This window comes from Pseudophryne corroboree, chromosome 8 (genome assembly GCF_028390025.1).
Source record: "Pseudophryne corroboree isolate aPseCor3 chromosome 8, aPseCor3.hap2, whole genome shotgun sequence".
Classification (NCBI taxonomy): Eukaryota; Metazoa; Chordata; class Amphibia; order Anura; family Myobatrachidae; genus Pseudophryne; species Pseudophryne corroboree.
The window spans coordinates 275282083-275299396 of NC_086451.1; positions in this window are offsets into that span (position 1 = coordinate 275282083).

The window sequence follows — 17314 nt, forward strand, 5'->3', positions numbered from 1 at the left end:
GCCCATTCATGTTTGTTGTATTTTGCATTATCCTGTTTTGTTTTAGTCTTCAAAAGATCCTTTCTTTCAACTCGGTTTATTTTATCTCTAGCATTTTGCAAAAGATCATCAGAGTAACCCTTTGCACTTAATCTCAATGATACCTCATCTAATTGCACCTCACATACGTGATCGTCTGTGCAATTACGCTTGATCCGGGAAAATTGCCCGAATGGGATAGCTGTCAGCCAGTTTTTATGATGCTGGCTGGAAGTGTTTATAAAACTATTTGAATCCGTCTTTTTCCTAAAAGTTTTAGTTTTTAAAAGGCCATCCTCAATGTATATGTTAAGATCTAGAAAAGACACTTCTAGAGGACTACAGGAGAAAGTAAATACAATCGAAAATGAATTTGAGTTAAGATCTGTACACCACTGGTTAAAAAGATCCATGCCACCTCTCCATATAAAAAGCACATCATCGATAAATCGATGCCAGGACACCAGGCCCGCCGCCAGCACGCCACCCTGCCAAATAACTTGATCTTCCCAATAGGCCATATATAGGTTGGCGTAGCTGGGGGCGAACCTGGTGCCCATAGCAGTGCCCACGGACTGTAAATAAAAAGACCCCTCAAATAAAAAATAGTTATTTGTAAGGATGAAATTAATACTATCTAAGATAAATTTCTTTAAGTTAAAATCTAAAGTGCTTTTATCTAAAAAGTGAGATACTGCCACCAAACCTTTTTCTCTATCTATTATAGTATAGAGTGTGCTTACGTCAGCACTGCAAAGCAGATCATCCTTCTGCCAATTATAGAGGGCCAATTTCCTTAGGATATCACCAGTGTCCTTTAAATAGGCTTTTGTTTCTAGTACTAAAGGTTGAAGATAATGATCAACCATGGCAGAAAGATTACTAGTAATACTGTTGCAGCCGGAGATGATGGGTCTTCCCGGGGGGTGGAGAGGGTCCTTATGCACTTTAGGGAGAACATATATACAAGGGATAGTTGGTTCCTTGATATTCAAGAAATCGAATTCACTCTTGTTAATGACTTTATTATTCAAAGCATCAGAAGTTAACACTCGAAGGGCTTCACTAATTTTAGGGGTGGGGTCATTCTTAAGTTTTTTATATGTATCACCATTTCCCAATTGTTTATTTATTTCCCCTATATAAGCATCCCGTGTTAATAGAACCACCCCTCCACCCTTGTCTGCAGGCTTTATAATTAATGAACTATCATCTTTAAGTGTTCTTAATGCAATAACCTCTTTTTTAGACAAGTTACACTTCTTATTTCTCCGGAAATTATTACCTTTATTTTTCTGTTCCCTTTGTATCATTTTGTTAATTTCTTCACATACCACATTATTGAAACAGTCTAAAAAACTTCCTTTAAAATTAGATGGATAAAAGGTGGATGGGGGTTTAAATTTAGAGGGATTAGTGGGCTCAATACTTTGTGGGCCATCTTCTCTTTCTTTATTAAGAAAAAAACGTTTGATAGTAAGCTTTCTTATGTACTTCTGCATATCTATAAATAAATTAAAAGAGTTAGGATGAAACGAGGGTGCAAATTTGAGTCCTTTTTGTAGGACACTTAATTCTTCCTCAGTTAGCTCTCTATCTGTGAGGTTAAACACTTTACCTTTAGCGGAGTCAGTGCCAGTAGTTTCATCAGTATTTGTTGTTAGCAAAGTACTGGATGTTTTACTTCTTTGAGACTTTGGTTTAGATTTATGTTTATGTTTCTTACCTGCTCTTTTACCCCTCTTAGTTTTCTTAATAGCTAATATTTGTTCGTCCTTGGGGTCCTGCGATCCCACAAAAAAGAAGGCCGTTCTACCTCATGGGATTGCTGCTGTTCCTGATTTTCCAAAGCTGAAAATCTATTTAAGTGGTTAAATCGGGCATACTCAGAGTCAGTTCTTTCTCGCCTATTGGATCCCCCGGTCTTAGTATCTCGTCTGTTAAACCCTATTTGTGCCCGCGAGTTATGGTTATTTCCATACTGATTACCCCTAATTTCCCATTTGGGGTTATGTCTGTTATTCCTATTATCCCTATCATTCCTGTATTCATTAGGGTATCTCGGTTTGTTAACATAATTACGCCTTCTATTATCCTGATAATTTCTATATTCATCGGGATATCTATAGTTATTAATAGTCTCTCGTCTATGTTCATTAGTTCTATATTTTTTATTATTATTATCAGTGGGGGGAATAGCATAATCATTAACCTGTGAGCTGGATTGTGCCATGGTAGAGCATGGTGTATCATCTAGAGTTACTGGATGATCAATATCCCTGAAAAACTTTTTCTGTTTCTTCTCCCTTAAGTCTTTAGTATTTTTATTTATTTTATATAGCAGATCTTTCTCATATGATGCAAAATCATCTAAATCCTTAAAAGGGTGTACCAAGGATTGTAGTAGGCTAATCTCATCATTAAGTTTCTTCAAGAGGGTGGTTCTTTCTCTTATGATTAAACCCACAAGGGACTGAGAGCAACTCTCCAATATTGCATTCCATTCATTTTTAAAAATATCATCGCTAGTGCCAAATGAAGGTTGTTTATTAATCTTTAATCCTTTCGGAACAATGCGGGAAGCCTGATATTGTTCTAGAGTGGCCACCTCCCACCACAGTTTATTTTCTTTAATCATAACTGTCTCTAGTTTTTTAAATACTGACCCTAGGTCATCATCACATAATTGAGAATCATTCACAGATTTAGTGAATGTATTTTTTACCATTTGGTTCCTAGATTCTCTATAAGTGAACATGTTCGCAGCACTGAAACTGGAAGAAGGGGTGCTAAAGAATCTAAATATACAAGATGTTACCAGTTTCTTGTGCGCAAAAAAACCTCCTATAATGCAGCTAGTTAAGTATATCAGAGTAACGCATCCGTATTACTCAGGAAGAGTGATTTAAAAGAAGAAGATAGATATACACCATCTAGCGCTAAGGAGAATACCACATTCACAATATATTTTTCTATAAAGCACCACAAACAGACGTCTGCCACCAATATGAATAATAACACAATTGGTAGTACTTAACGTTTAGGAAAGTGGTCAACATATGGACAGGTATTTCTTAATCCATGGATATCGACAATTTTGTCATGTGAAAAGAAAAAAGACGTATAATTGTGCAGATTATTTCAAATAGGTTGCAGATTTTATTAAATGGATCCACTTACAAGTGTAGACTTTAAATTGAGCCTGATTGAATTCCAAAACTGGCAGAATACAGCAACGGACAGGTACATCAATTTTCAAGGTCGTAGGGGAACTTTCGTGCAGACTCCATAATGAGAATGCACAATACCGTAAGGAAGAAATATAAATAGTGCGAGTACGTAAAAACAATCCAAAGTTTTAATACACATATGCACTTACAAACACTTGATAGAAATACAGCATAACGGGTGCCCCACTGGCAAGACAGCAAAGGTAAGTTCCTGATGTCCGAGGAATAATCCAGTTCTCACTTCCGGAATGTGAGTACTGTGCCAAACCCAAGATCTTTAAGCCGAGCGGGGTGTCCCTTCCAAAGCCACGCTAGACGCGTTTCAGACCGAAGTCCTTCCTCAGTAGCATGGCTCATAACCTCCCAAATCCTCCTTATATTGAGGGAGAAACAGGTGCTCCAAATCACTGCTAATCACTGTCTTCCTCATTTCCGGCATGTGCGGCGCAACCGGAACCGGAAGTGACGTCAGGATTTGCGTTCCACACAGACAGGAAGTTCTCCATATGCGTTCCACATGGCGTGGAACCGGAAGTGGGGAGACATTTATCATTCCGCTTGATTAGAGATGGTTTAAATACATTCCATAATTCATTATTATGATAAGTATTACAAACGGAAGTCCATGGGTAAATTCTGCACACAGCCGGAGCTAAATAGTCATACAAAACATATAAAAAGGACATATATAAATTTATAAAAAGAACATATATTTATATATAAAAGCATATATTTAAAAAGGCAAATATATAGAGGTTGATATCATCACGAATCAAAAAGAATAAATCAATAGAGTAATAAATATATATATATAAATATAAATAAAGTAATAAATATACAAGGTCTATTCATATTAACTAGGTTAAAAAGCATTTAAGCTCGAAGTCCACATTCAGGCCCTTGGGTACAAGGGTGCTTAGAGAATGTACCCACCGCATCTCTGCTTGAGATAATCGTTTATCTATATCGCGGCTTCTGGGTTTAGGTAATATTAATTGAATACCCCAAAAATTCTTTATGAAACATTCCTTTGATTCGTGATGATTATGAAAATGTGCAGAGACATTGTGAGTTAAAAGAGATTTCCGGATGTTATAAATATGTTCGGCTGCTCTCACTTTTAATTTTCTGGTGGTCTTACCCACGTAGAACAACCCGCAGGTACATTGTAAAAGGTACACAACGTTTTTAGAATGGCATGTAATGAATTCATTAATTGGATATATTTTATTATTAATGTTTAGACTACTACATTTTTTCTCTTTGATTTTCACAGTCTTACACATAAGGCAATCTCCACATCGATGAAAGCCCTTTGTTCTGACACTCTGTCGGATCTCTGTTGTTAAGTTACTTTTTACTAGATGATCTTTTAAAGAGGGTGCCTTCCTATAGACAAAGGTTGGTTTATTGGGGATTGCACTACCTATGATTGGGTCTTGTTGTAGTAATTTCCAATTATTACTAATAACCCTTTCTATCTCGCGGTGGCAATTACTATATTGGCTAAAAAACGCCCATTCATGTTTGTTGTATTTTGCATTATCCTGTTTTGTTTTAGTCTTCAAAAGATCCTTTCTTTCAACTCGGTTTATTTTATCTCTAGCATTTTGCAAAAGATCATCAGAGTAACCCTTTGCACTTAATCTCAATGATACCTCATCTAATTGCACCTCACATACGTGATCGTCTGTGCAATTACGCTTGATCCGGGAAAATTGCCCGAATGGGATAGCTGTCAGCCAGTTTTTATGATGCTGGCTGGAAGTGTTTATAAAACTATTTGAATCCGTCTTTTTCCTAAAAGTTTTAGTTTTTAAAAGGCCATCCTCAATGTATATGTTAAGATCTAGAAAAGACACTTCTAGAGGACTACAGGAGAAAGTAAATACAATCGAAAATGAATTTGAGTTAAGATCTGTACACCACTGGTTAAAAAGATCCATGCCACCTCTCCATATAAAAAGCACATCATCGATAAATCGATGCCAGGACACCAGGCCCGCCGCCAGCACGCCACCCTGCCAAATAACTTGATCTTCCCAATAGGCCATATATAGGTTGGCGTAGCTGGGGGCGAACCTGGTGCCCATAGCAGTGCCCACGGACTGTAAATAAAAAGACCCCTCAAATAAAAAATAGTTATTTGTAAGGATGAAATTAATACTATCTAAGATAAATTTCTTTAAGTTAAAATCTAAAGTGCTTTTATCTAAAAAGTGAGATACTGCCACCAAACCTTTTTCTCTATCTATTATAGTATAGAGTGTGCTTACGTCAGCACTGCAAAGCAGATCATCCTTCTGCCAATTATAGAGGGCCAATTTCCTTAGGATATCACCAGTGTCCTTTAAATAGGCTTTTGTTTCTAGTACTAAAGGTTGAAGATAATGATCAACCATGGCAGAAAGATTACTAGTAATACTGTTGCAGCCGGAGATGATGGGTCTTCCCGGGGGGTGGAGGGGGTCCTTATGCACTTTAGGGAGAACATATATACAAGGGATAGTTGGTTCCTTGATATTCAAGAAATCGAATTCACTCTTGTTAATGACTTTATTATTCAAAGCATCAGAAGTTAACACTCGAAGGGCTTCACTAATTTTAGGGGTGGGGTCATTCTTAAGTTTTTTTATATGTATCACCATTTCCCAATTGTTTATTTATTTCCCCTATATAAGCATCCCGTGTTAATAGAACCACCCCTCCACCCTTGTCTGCAGGCTTTATAATTAATGAACTATCATCTTTAAGTGTTCTTAATGCAATAACCTCTTTTTTAGACAAGTTACACTTCTTATTTCTCCGGAAATTATTACCTTTATTTTTCTGTTCCCTTTGTATTATTTTGTTAATTTCTTCACATACCACATTATTGAAACAGTCTAAAAAACTTCCTTTAAAATTAGATGGATAAAAGGTGGATGGGGGTTTAAATTTAGAGGGATTAGTGGGCTCAATACTTTGTGGGCCATCTTCTCTTTCTTTATTAAGAAAAAAACGTTTGATAGTAAGCTTTCTTATGTACTTCTGCATATCTATAAATAAATTAAAAGAGTTAGGATGAAACGAGGGTGCAAATTTGAGTCCTTTTTGTAGGACACTTAATTCTTCCTCAGTTAGCTCTCTATCTGTGAGGTTAAACACTTTACCTTTAGCGGAGTCAGTGCCAGTAGTTTCATCAGTATTTGTTGTTAGCAAAGTACTGGATGTTTTACTTCTTTGAGACTTTGGTTTAGATTTATGTTTATGTTTCTTACCTGCTCTTTTACCCCTCTTAGTTTTCTTAATAGCTAATATTTGTTCGTCCTTGGGGTCCTGCGATCCCACAAAAAAGAAGGCCGTTCTACCTCATGGGATTGCTGCTGTTCCTGATTTTCCAAAGCTGAAAATCTATTTAAGTGGTTAAATCGGGCATACTCAGAGTCAGTTCTTTCTCGCCTATTGGATCCCCCGGTCTTAGTATCTTGTCTGTTAAACCCTATTTGTGCCCGCGAGTTATGGTTATTTCCATACTGATTACCCCTAATTTCCCATTTGGGGTTATGTCTGTTATTCCTATTATCCCTATCATTCCTGTATTCATTAGGGTATCTCGGTTTGTTAACATAATTACGCCTTCTATTATCCTGATAATTTCTATATTCATCGGGATATCTATAGTTATTAATAGTCTCTCGTCTATGTTCATTAGTTCTATATTTTTTATTATTATTATCAGTGGGGGGAATAGCATAATCATTAACCTGTGAGCTGGATTGTGCCATGGTAGAGCATGGTGTATCATCTAGAGTTACTGGATGATCAATATCCCTGAAAAACTTTTTCTGTTTCTTCTCCCTTAAGTCTTTAGTATTTTTATTTATTTTATATAGCAGATCTTTCTCATATGATGCAAAATCATCTAAATCCTTAAAAGGGTGTACCAAGGATTGTAGTAGGCTAATCTCATCATTAAGTTTCTTCAAGAGGGTGGTTCTTTCTCTTATGATTAAACCCACAAGGGACTGAGAGCAACTCTCCAATATTGCATTCCATTCATTTTTAAAAATATCATCGCTAGTGCCAAATGAAGGTTGTTTATTAATCTTTAATCCTTTCGGAACAATGCGGGAAGCCTGATATTGTTCTAGAGTGGCCACCTCCCACCACAGTTTATTTTCTTTAATCATAACTGTCTCTAGTTTTTTAAATACTGACCCTAGGTCATCATCACATAATTGAGAATCATTCACAGATTTAGTGAATGTATTTTTTACCATTTGGTTCCTAGATTCTCTATAAGTGAACATGTTCGCAGCACTGAAACTGGAAGAAGGGGTGCTAAAGAATCTAAATATACAAGATGTTACCAGTTTCTTGTGCGCAAAAAAACCTCCTATAATGCAGCTAGTTAAGTATATCAGAGTAACGCATCCGTATTACTCAGGAAGAGTGATTTAAAAGAAGAAGATAGATATACACCATCTAGCGCTAAGGAGAATACCACATTCACAATATATTTTTCTATAAAGCACCACAAACAGACGTCTGCCACCAATATGAATAATAACACAATTGGTAGTACTTAACGTTTAGGAAAGTGGTCAACATATGGACAGGTATTTCTTAATCCATGGATATCGACAATTTTGTCATGTGAAAAGAAAAAAGACGTATAATTGTGCAGATTATTTCAAATAGGTTGCAGATTTTATTAAATGGATCCACTTACAAGTGTAGACTTTAAATTGAGCCTGATTGAATTCCAAAACTGGCAGAATACAGCAACGGACAGGTACATCAATTTTCAAGGTCGTAGGGGAACTTTCGTGCAGACTCCATAATGAGAATGCACAATACCGTAAGGAAGAAATATAAATAGTGCGAGTACGTAAAAACAATCCAAAGTTTTAATACACATATGCACTTACAAACACTTGATAGAAATACAGCATAACGGGTGCCCCACTGGCAAGACAGCAAAGGTAAGTTCCTGATGTCCGAGGAATAATCCAGTTCTCACTTCCGGAATGTGAGTACTGTGCCAAACCCAAGATCTTTAAGCCGAGCGGGGTGTCCCTTCCAAAGCCACGCTAGACGCGTTTCAGACCGAAGTCCTTCCTCAGTAGCATGGCTCATAACCTCCCAAATCCTCCTTATATTGAGGGAGAAACAGGTGCTCCAAATCACTGCTAATCGCTGTCTTCCTCATTTCCGGCATGTGCGGCGCAACCGGAACCGGAAGTGACGTCAGGATTTGCGTTCCACACAGACAGGAAGTTCTCCATATGCGTTCCACATGGCGTGGAACCGGAAGTGGGGAGACATTTATCATTCCGCTTGATTAGAGATGGTTTAAATACATTCCATAATTCATTATTATGATAAGTATTACAAACGGAAGTCCATGGGTAAATTCTGCACACAGCCGGAGCTAAATAGTCATACAAAACATATAAAAAGGACATATATAAATTTATAAAAAGAACATATATTTATATATAAAAGCATATATTTAAAAAGGCAAATATATAGAGGTTGATATCATCACGAATCAAAAAGAATAAATCAATAGAGTAATAAATATATATATATAAATATAAATAAAGTAATAAATATACAAGGTCTATTCATATTAACTAGGTTAAAAAGCATTTAAGCTCGAAGTCCACATTCAGGCCCTTGGGTACAAGGGTGCTTAGAGAATGTACCCACCGCATCTCTGCTTGAGATAATCGTTTATCTATATCGCGGCTTCTGGGTTTAGGTAATATTAATTGAATACCCCAAAAATTCTTTATGAAACATTCCTTTGATTCGTGATGATTATGAAAATGTGCAGAGACATTGTGAGTTAAAAGAGATTTCCGGATGTTATAAATATGTTCGGCTGCTCTCACTTTTAATTTTCTGGTGGTCTTACCCACGTAGAACAACCCGCAGGTACATTGTAAAAGGTACACAACGTTTTTAGAATGGCATGTAATGAATTCATTAATTGGATATATTTTATTATTAATGTTTAGACTACTACATTTTTTCTCTTTGATTTTCACAGTCTTACACATAAGGCAATCTCCACATCGATGAAAGCCCTTTGTTCTGACACTCTGTCGGATCTCTGTTGTTAAGTTACTTTTTACTAGATGATCTTTTAAAGAGGGTGCCTTCCTATAGACAAAGGTTGGTTTATTGGGGATTGCACTACCTATGATTGGGTCTTGTTGTAGTAATTTCCAATTATTACTAATAACCCTTTCTATCTCGCGGTGGCAATTACTATATTGGCTAAAAAACGCCCATTCATGTTTGTTGTATTTTGCATTATCCTGTTTTGTTTTAGTCTTCAAAAGATCCTTTCTTTCAACTCGGTTTATTTTATCTCTAGCATTTTGCAAAAGATCATCAGAGTAACCCTTTGCACTTAATCTCAATGATACCTCATCTAATTGCACCTCACATACGTGATCGTCTGTGCAATTACGCTTGATCCGGGAAAATTGCCCGAATGGGATAGCTGTCAGCCAGTTTTTATGATGCTGGCTGGAAGTGTTTATAAAACTATTTGAATCCGTCTTTTTCCTAAAAGTTTTAGTTTTTAAAAGGCCATCCTCAATGTATATGTTAAGATCTAGAAAAGACACTTCTAGAGGACTACAGGAGAAAGTAAATACAATCGAAAATGAATTTGAGTTAAGATCTGTACACCACTGGTTAAAAAGATCCATGCCACCTCTCCATATAAAAAGCACATCATCGATAAATCGATGCCAGGACACCAGGCCCGCCGCCAGCACGCCACCCTGCCAAATAACTTGATCTTCCCAATAGGCCATATATAGGTTGGCGTAGCTGGGGGCGAACCTGGTGCCCATAGCAGTGCCCACGGACTGTAAATAAAAAGACCCCTCAAATAAAAAATAGTTATTTGTAAGGATGAAATTAATACTATCTAAGATAAATTTCTTTAAGTTAAAATCTAAAGTGCTTTTATCTAAAAAGTGAGATACTGCCACCAAACCTTTTTCTCTATCTATTATAGTATAGAGTGTGCTTACGTCAGCACTGCAAAGCAGATCATCCTTCTGCCAATTATAGAGGGCCAATTTCCTTAGGATATCACCAGTGTCCTTTAAATAGGCTTTTGTTTCTAGTACTAAAGGTTGAAGATAATGATCAACCATGGCAGAAAGATTACTAGTAATACTGTTGCAGCCGGAGATGATGGGTCTTCCCGGGGGGTGGAGGGGGTCCTTATGCACTTTAGGGAGAACATATATACAAGGGATAGTTGGTTCCTTGATATTCAAGAAATCGAATTCACTCTTGTTAATGACTTTATTATTCAAAGCATCAGAAGTTAACACTCGAAGGGCTTCACTAATTTTAGGGGTGGGGTCATTCTTAAGTTTTTTATATGTATCACCATTTCCCAATTGTTTATTTATTTCCCCTATATAAGCATCCCGTGTTAATAGAACCACCCCTCCACCCTTGTCTGCAGGCTTTATAATTAATGAACTATCATCTTTAAGTGTTCTTAATGCAATAACCTCTTTTTTAGACAAGTTACACTTCTTATTTCTCCGGAAATTATTACCTTTATTTTTCTGTTCCCTTTGTATTATTTTGTTAATTTCTTCACATACCACATTATTGAAACAGTCTAAAAAACTTCCTTTAAAATTAGATGGATAAAAGGTGGATGGGGGTTTAAATTTAGAGGGATTAGTGGGCTCAATACTTTGTGGGCCATCTTCTCTTTCTTTATTAAGAAAAAAACGTTTGATAGTAAGCTTTCTTATGTACTTCTGCATATCTATAAATAAATTAAAAGAGTTAGGATGAAACGAGGGTGCAAATTTGAGTCCTTTTTGTAGGACACTTAATTCTTCCTCAGTTAGCTCTCTATCTGTGAGGTTAAACACTTTACCTTTAGCGGAGTCAGTGCCAGTAGTTTCATCAGTATTTGTTGTTAGCAAAGTACTGGATGTTTTACTTCTTTGAGACTTTGGTTTAGATTTATGTTTATGTTTCTTACCTGCTCTTTTACCCCTCTTAGTTTTCTTAATAGCTAATATTTGTTCGTCCTTGGGGTCCTGCGATCCCACAAAAAAGAAGGCCGTTCTACCTCATGGGATTGCTGCTGTTCCTGATTTTCCAAAGCTGAAAATCTATTTAAGTGGTTAAATCGGGCATACTCAGAGTCAGTTCTTTCTCGCCTATTGGATCCCCCGGTCTTAGTATCTCGTCTGTTAAACCCTATTTGTGCCCGCGAGTTATGGTTATTTCCATACTGATTACCCCTAATTTCCCATTTGGGGTTATGTCTGTTATTCCTATTATCCCTATCATTCCTGTATTCATTAGGGTATCTCGGTTTGTTAACATAATTACGCCTTCTATTATCCTGATAATTTCTATATTCATCGGGATATCTATAGTTATTAATAGTCTCTCGTCTATGTTCATTAGTTCTATATTTTTTATTATTATTATCAGTGGGGGGAATAGCATAATCATTAACCTGTGAGCTGGATTGTGCCATGGTAGAGCATGGTGTATCATCTAGAGTTACTGGATGATCAATATCCCTGAAAAACTTTTTCTGTTTCTTCTCCCTTAAGTCTTTAGTATTTTTATTTATTTTATATAGCAGATCTTTCTCATATGATGCAAAATCATCTAAATCCTTAAAAGGGTGTACCAAGGATTGTAGTAGGCTAATCTCATCATTAAGTTTCTTCAAGAGGGTGGTTCTTTCTCTTATGATTAAACCCACAAGGGACTGAGAGCAACTCTCCAATATTGCATTCCATTCATTTTTAAAAATATCATCGCTAGTGCCAAATGAAGGTTGTTTATTAATCTTTAATCCTTTCGGAACAATGCGGGAAGCCTGATATTGTTCTAGAGTGGCCACCTCCCACCACAGTTTATTTTCTTTAATCATAACTGTCTCTAGTTTTTTAAATACTGACCCTAGGTCATCATCACATAATTGAGAATCATTCACAGATTTAGTGAATGTATTTTTTACCATTTGGTTCCTAGATTCTCTATAAGTGAACATGTTCGCAGCACTGAAACTGGAAGAAGGGGTGCTAAAGAATCTAAATATACAAGATGTTACCAGTTTCTTGTGCGCAAAAAAACCTCCTATAATGCAGCTAGTTAAGTATATCAGAGTAACGCATCCGTATTACTCAGGAAGAGTGATTTAAAAGAAGAAGATAGATATACACCATCTAGCGCTAAGGAGAATACCACATTCACAATATATTTTTCTATAAAGCACCACAAACAGACGTCTGCCACCAATATGAATAATAACACAATTGGTAGTACTTAACGTTTAGGAAAGTGGTCAACATATGGACAGGTATTTCTTAATCCATGGATATCGACAATTTTGTCATGTGAAAAGAAAAAAGACGTATAATTGTGCAGATTATTTCAAATAGGTTGCAGATTTTATTAAATGGATCCACTTACAAGTGTAGACTTTAAATTGAGCCTGATTGAATTCCAAAACTGGCAGAATACAGCAACGGACAGGTACATCAATTTTCAAGGTCGTAGGGGAACTTTCGTGCAGACTCCATAATGAGAATGCACAATACCGTAAGGAAGAAATATAAATAGTGCGAGTACGTAAAAACAATCCAAAGTTTTAATACACATATGCACTTACAAACACTTGATAGAAATACAGCATAACGGGTGCCCCACTGGCAAGACAGCAAAGGTAAGTTCCTGATGTCCGAGGAATAATCCAGTTCTCACTTCCGGAATGTGAGTACTGTGCCAAACCCAAGATCTTTAAGCCGAGCGGGGTGTCCCTTCCAAAGCCACGCTAGACGCGTTTCAGACCGAAGTCCTTCCTCAGTAGCATGGCTCATAACCTCCCAAATCCTCCTTATATTGAGGGAGAAACAGGTGCTCCAAATCACTGCTAATCGCTGTCTTCCTCATTTCCGGCATGTGCGGCGCAACCGGAACCGGAAGTGACGTCAGGATTTGCGTTCCACACAGACAGGAAGTTCTCCATATGCGTTCCACATGGCGTGGAACCGGAAGTGGGGAGACATTTATCATTCCGCTTGATTAGAGATGGTTTAAATACATTCCATAATTCATTATTATGATAAGTATTACAAACGGAAGTCCATGGGTAAATTCTGCACACAGCCGGAGCTAAATAGTCATACAAAACATATAAAAAGGACATATATAAATTTATAAAAAGAACATATATTTATATATAAAAGCATATATTTAAAAAGGCAAATATATAGAGGTTGATATCATCACGAATCAAAAAGAATAAATCAATAGAGTAATAAATATATATATATATAAATATAAATAAAGTAATAAATATACAAGGTCTATTCATATTAACTAGGTTAAAAAGCATTTAAGCTCGAAGTCCACATTCAGGCCCTTGGGTACAAGGGTGCTTAGAGAATGTACCCACCGCATCTCTGCTTGAGATAATCGTTTATCTATATCGCGGCTTCTGGGTTTAGGTAATATTAATTGAATACCCCAAAAATTCTTTATGAAACATTCCTTTGATTCGTGATGATTATGAAAATGTGCAGAGACATTGTGAGTTAAAAGAGATTTCCGGATGTTATAAATATGTTCGGCTGCTCTCACTTTTAATTTTCTGGTGGTCTTACCCACGTAGAACAACCCGCAGGTACATTGTAAAAGGTACACAACGTTTTTAGAATGGCATGTAATGAATTCATTAATTGGATATATTTTATTATTAATGTTTAGACTACTACATTTTTTCTCTTTGATTTTCACAGTCTTACACATAAGGCAATCTCCACATCGATGAAAGCCCTTTGTTCTGACACTCTGTCGGATCTCTGTTGTTAAGTTACTTTTTACTAGATGATCTTTTAAAGAGGGTGCCTTCCTATAGACAAAGGTTGGTTTATTGGGGATTGCACTACCTATGATTGGGTCTTGTTGTAGTAATTTCCAATTATTACTAATAACCCTTTCTATCTCGCGGTGGCAATTACTATATTGGCTAAAAAACGCCCATTCATGTTTGTTGTATTTTGCATTATCCTGTTTTGTTTTAGTCTTCAAAAGATCCTTTCTTTCAACTCGGTTTATTTTATCTCTAGCATTTTGCAAAAGATCATCAGAGTAACCCTTTGCACTTAATCTCAATGATACCTCATCTAATTGCACCTCACATACGTGATCGTCTGTGCAATTACGCTTGATCCGGGAAAATTGCCCGAATGGGATAGCTGTCAGCCAGTTTTTATGATGCTGGCTGGAAGTGTTTATAAAACTATTTGAATCCGTCTTTTTCCTAAAAGTTTTAGTTTTTAAAAGGCCATCCTCAATGTATATGTTAAGATCTAGAAAAGACACTTCTAGAGGACTACAGGAGAAAGTAAATACAATCGAAAATGAATTTGAGTTAAGATCTGTACACCACTGGTTAAAAAGATCCATGCCACCTCTCCATATAAAAAGCACATCATCGATAAATCGATGCCAGGACACCAGGCCCGCCGCCAGCACGCCACCCTGCCAAATAACTTGATCTTCCCAATAGGCCATATATAGGTTGGCGTAGCTGGGGGCGAACCTGGTGCCCATAGCAGTGCCCACGGACTGTAAATAAAAAGACCCCTCAAATAAAAAATAGTTATTTGTAAGGATGAAATTAATACTATCTAAGATAAATTTCTTTAAGTTAAAATCTAAAGTGCTTTTATCTAAAAAGTGAGATACTGCCACCAAACCTTTTTCTCTATCTATTATAGTATAGAGTGTGCTTACGTCAGCACTGCAAAGCAGATCATCCTTCTGCCAATTATAGAGGGCCAATTTCCTTAGGATATCACCAGTGTCCTTTAAATAGGCTTTTGTTTCTAGTACTAAAGGTTGAAGATAATGATCAACCATGGCAGAAAGATTACTAGTAATACTGTTGCAGCCGGAGATGATGGGTCTTCCCGGGGGGTGGAGGGGGTCCTTATGCACTTTAGGGAGAACATATATACAAGGGATAGTTGGTTCCTTGATATTCAAGAAATCGAATTCACTCTTGTTAATGACTTTATTATTCAAAGCATCAGAAGTTAACACTCGAAGGGCTTCACTAATTTTAGGGGTGGGGTCATTCTTAAGTTTTTTATATGTATCACCATTTCCCAATTGTTTATTTATTTCCCCTATATAAGCATCCCGTGTTAATAGAACCACCCCTCCACCCTTGTCTGCAGGCTTTATAATTAATGAACTATCATCTTTAAGTGTTCTTAATGCAATAACCTCTTTTTTAGACAAGTTACACTTCTTATTTCTCCGGAAATTATTACCTTTATTTTTCTGTTCCCTTTGTATCATTTTGTTAATTTCTTCACATACCACATTATTGAAACAGTCTAAAAAACTTCCTTTAAAATTAGATGGATAAAAGGTGGATGGGGGTTTAAATTTAGAGGGATTAGTGGGCTCAATACTTTGTGGGCCATCTTCTCTTTCTTTATTAAGAAAAAAACGTTTGATAGTAAGCTTTCTTATGTACTTCTGCATATCTATAAATAAATTAAAAGAGTTAGGATGAAACGAGGGTGCAAATTTGAGTCCTTTTTGTAGGACACTTAATTCTTCCTCAGTTAGCTCTCTATCTGTGAGGTTAAACACTTTACCTTTAGCGGAGTCAGTGCCAGTAGTTTCATCAGTATTTGTTGTTAGCAAAGTACTGGATGTTTTACTTCTTTGAGACTTTGGTTTAGATTTATGTTTATGTTTCTTACCTGCTCTTTTACCCCTCTTAGTTTTCTTAATAGCTAATATTTGTTCGTCCTTGGGGTCCTGCGATCCCACAAAAAAGAAGGCCGTTCTACCTCATGGGATTGCTGCTGTTCCTGATTTTCCAAAGCTGAAAATCTATTTAAGTGGTTAAATCGGGCATACTCAGAGTCAGTTCTTTCTCGCCTATTGGATCCCCCGGTCTTAGTATCTTGTCTGTTAAACCCTATTTGTGCCCGCGAGTTATGGTTATTTCCATACTGATTACCCCTAATTTCCCATTTGGGGTTATGTCTGTTATTCCTATTATCCCTATCATTCCTGTATTCATTAGGGTATCTCGGTTTGTTAACATAATTACGCCTTCTATTATCCTGATAATTTCTATATTCATCGGGATATCTATAGTTATTAATAGTCTCTCGTCTATGTTCATTAGTTCTATATTTTTTATTATTATTATCAGTGGGGGGAATAGCATAATCATTAACCTGTGAGCTGGATTGTGCCATGGTAGAGCATGGTGTATCATCTAGAGTTACTGGATGATCAATATCCCTGAAAAACTTTTTCTGTTTCTTCTCCCTTAAGTCTTTAGTATTTTTATTTATTTTATATAGCAGATCTTTCTCATATGATGCAAAATCATCTAAATCCTTAAAAGGGTGTACCAAGGATTGTAGTAGGCTAATCTCATCATTAAGTTTCTTCAAGAGGGTGGTTCTTTCTCTTATGATTAAACCCACAAGGGACTGAGAGCAACTCTCCAATATTGCATTCCATTCATTTTTAAAAATATCATCGCTAGTGCCAAATGAAGGTTGTTTATTAATCTTTAATCCTTTCGGAACAATGCGGGAAGCCTGATATTGTTCTAGAGTGGCCACCTCCCACCACAGTTTATTTTCTTTAATCATAACTGTCTCTAGTTTTTTAAATACTGACCCTAGGTCATCATCACATAATTGAGAATCATTCACAGATTTAGTGAATGTATTTTTTACCATTTGGTTCCTAGATTCTCTATAAGTGAACATGTTCGCAGCACTGAAACTGGAAGAAGGGGTGCTAAAGAATCTAAATATACAAGATGTTACCAGTTTCTTGTGCGCAAAAAAACCTCCTATAATGCAGCTAGTTAAGTATATCAGAGTAACGCATCCGTATTACTCAGGAAGAGTGATTTAAAAGAAGAAGATAGATATACACCATCTAGCGCTAAGGAGAATACCACATTCACAATATATTTTTCTATAAAGCACCACAAACAGACGTCTGCCACC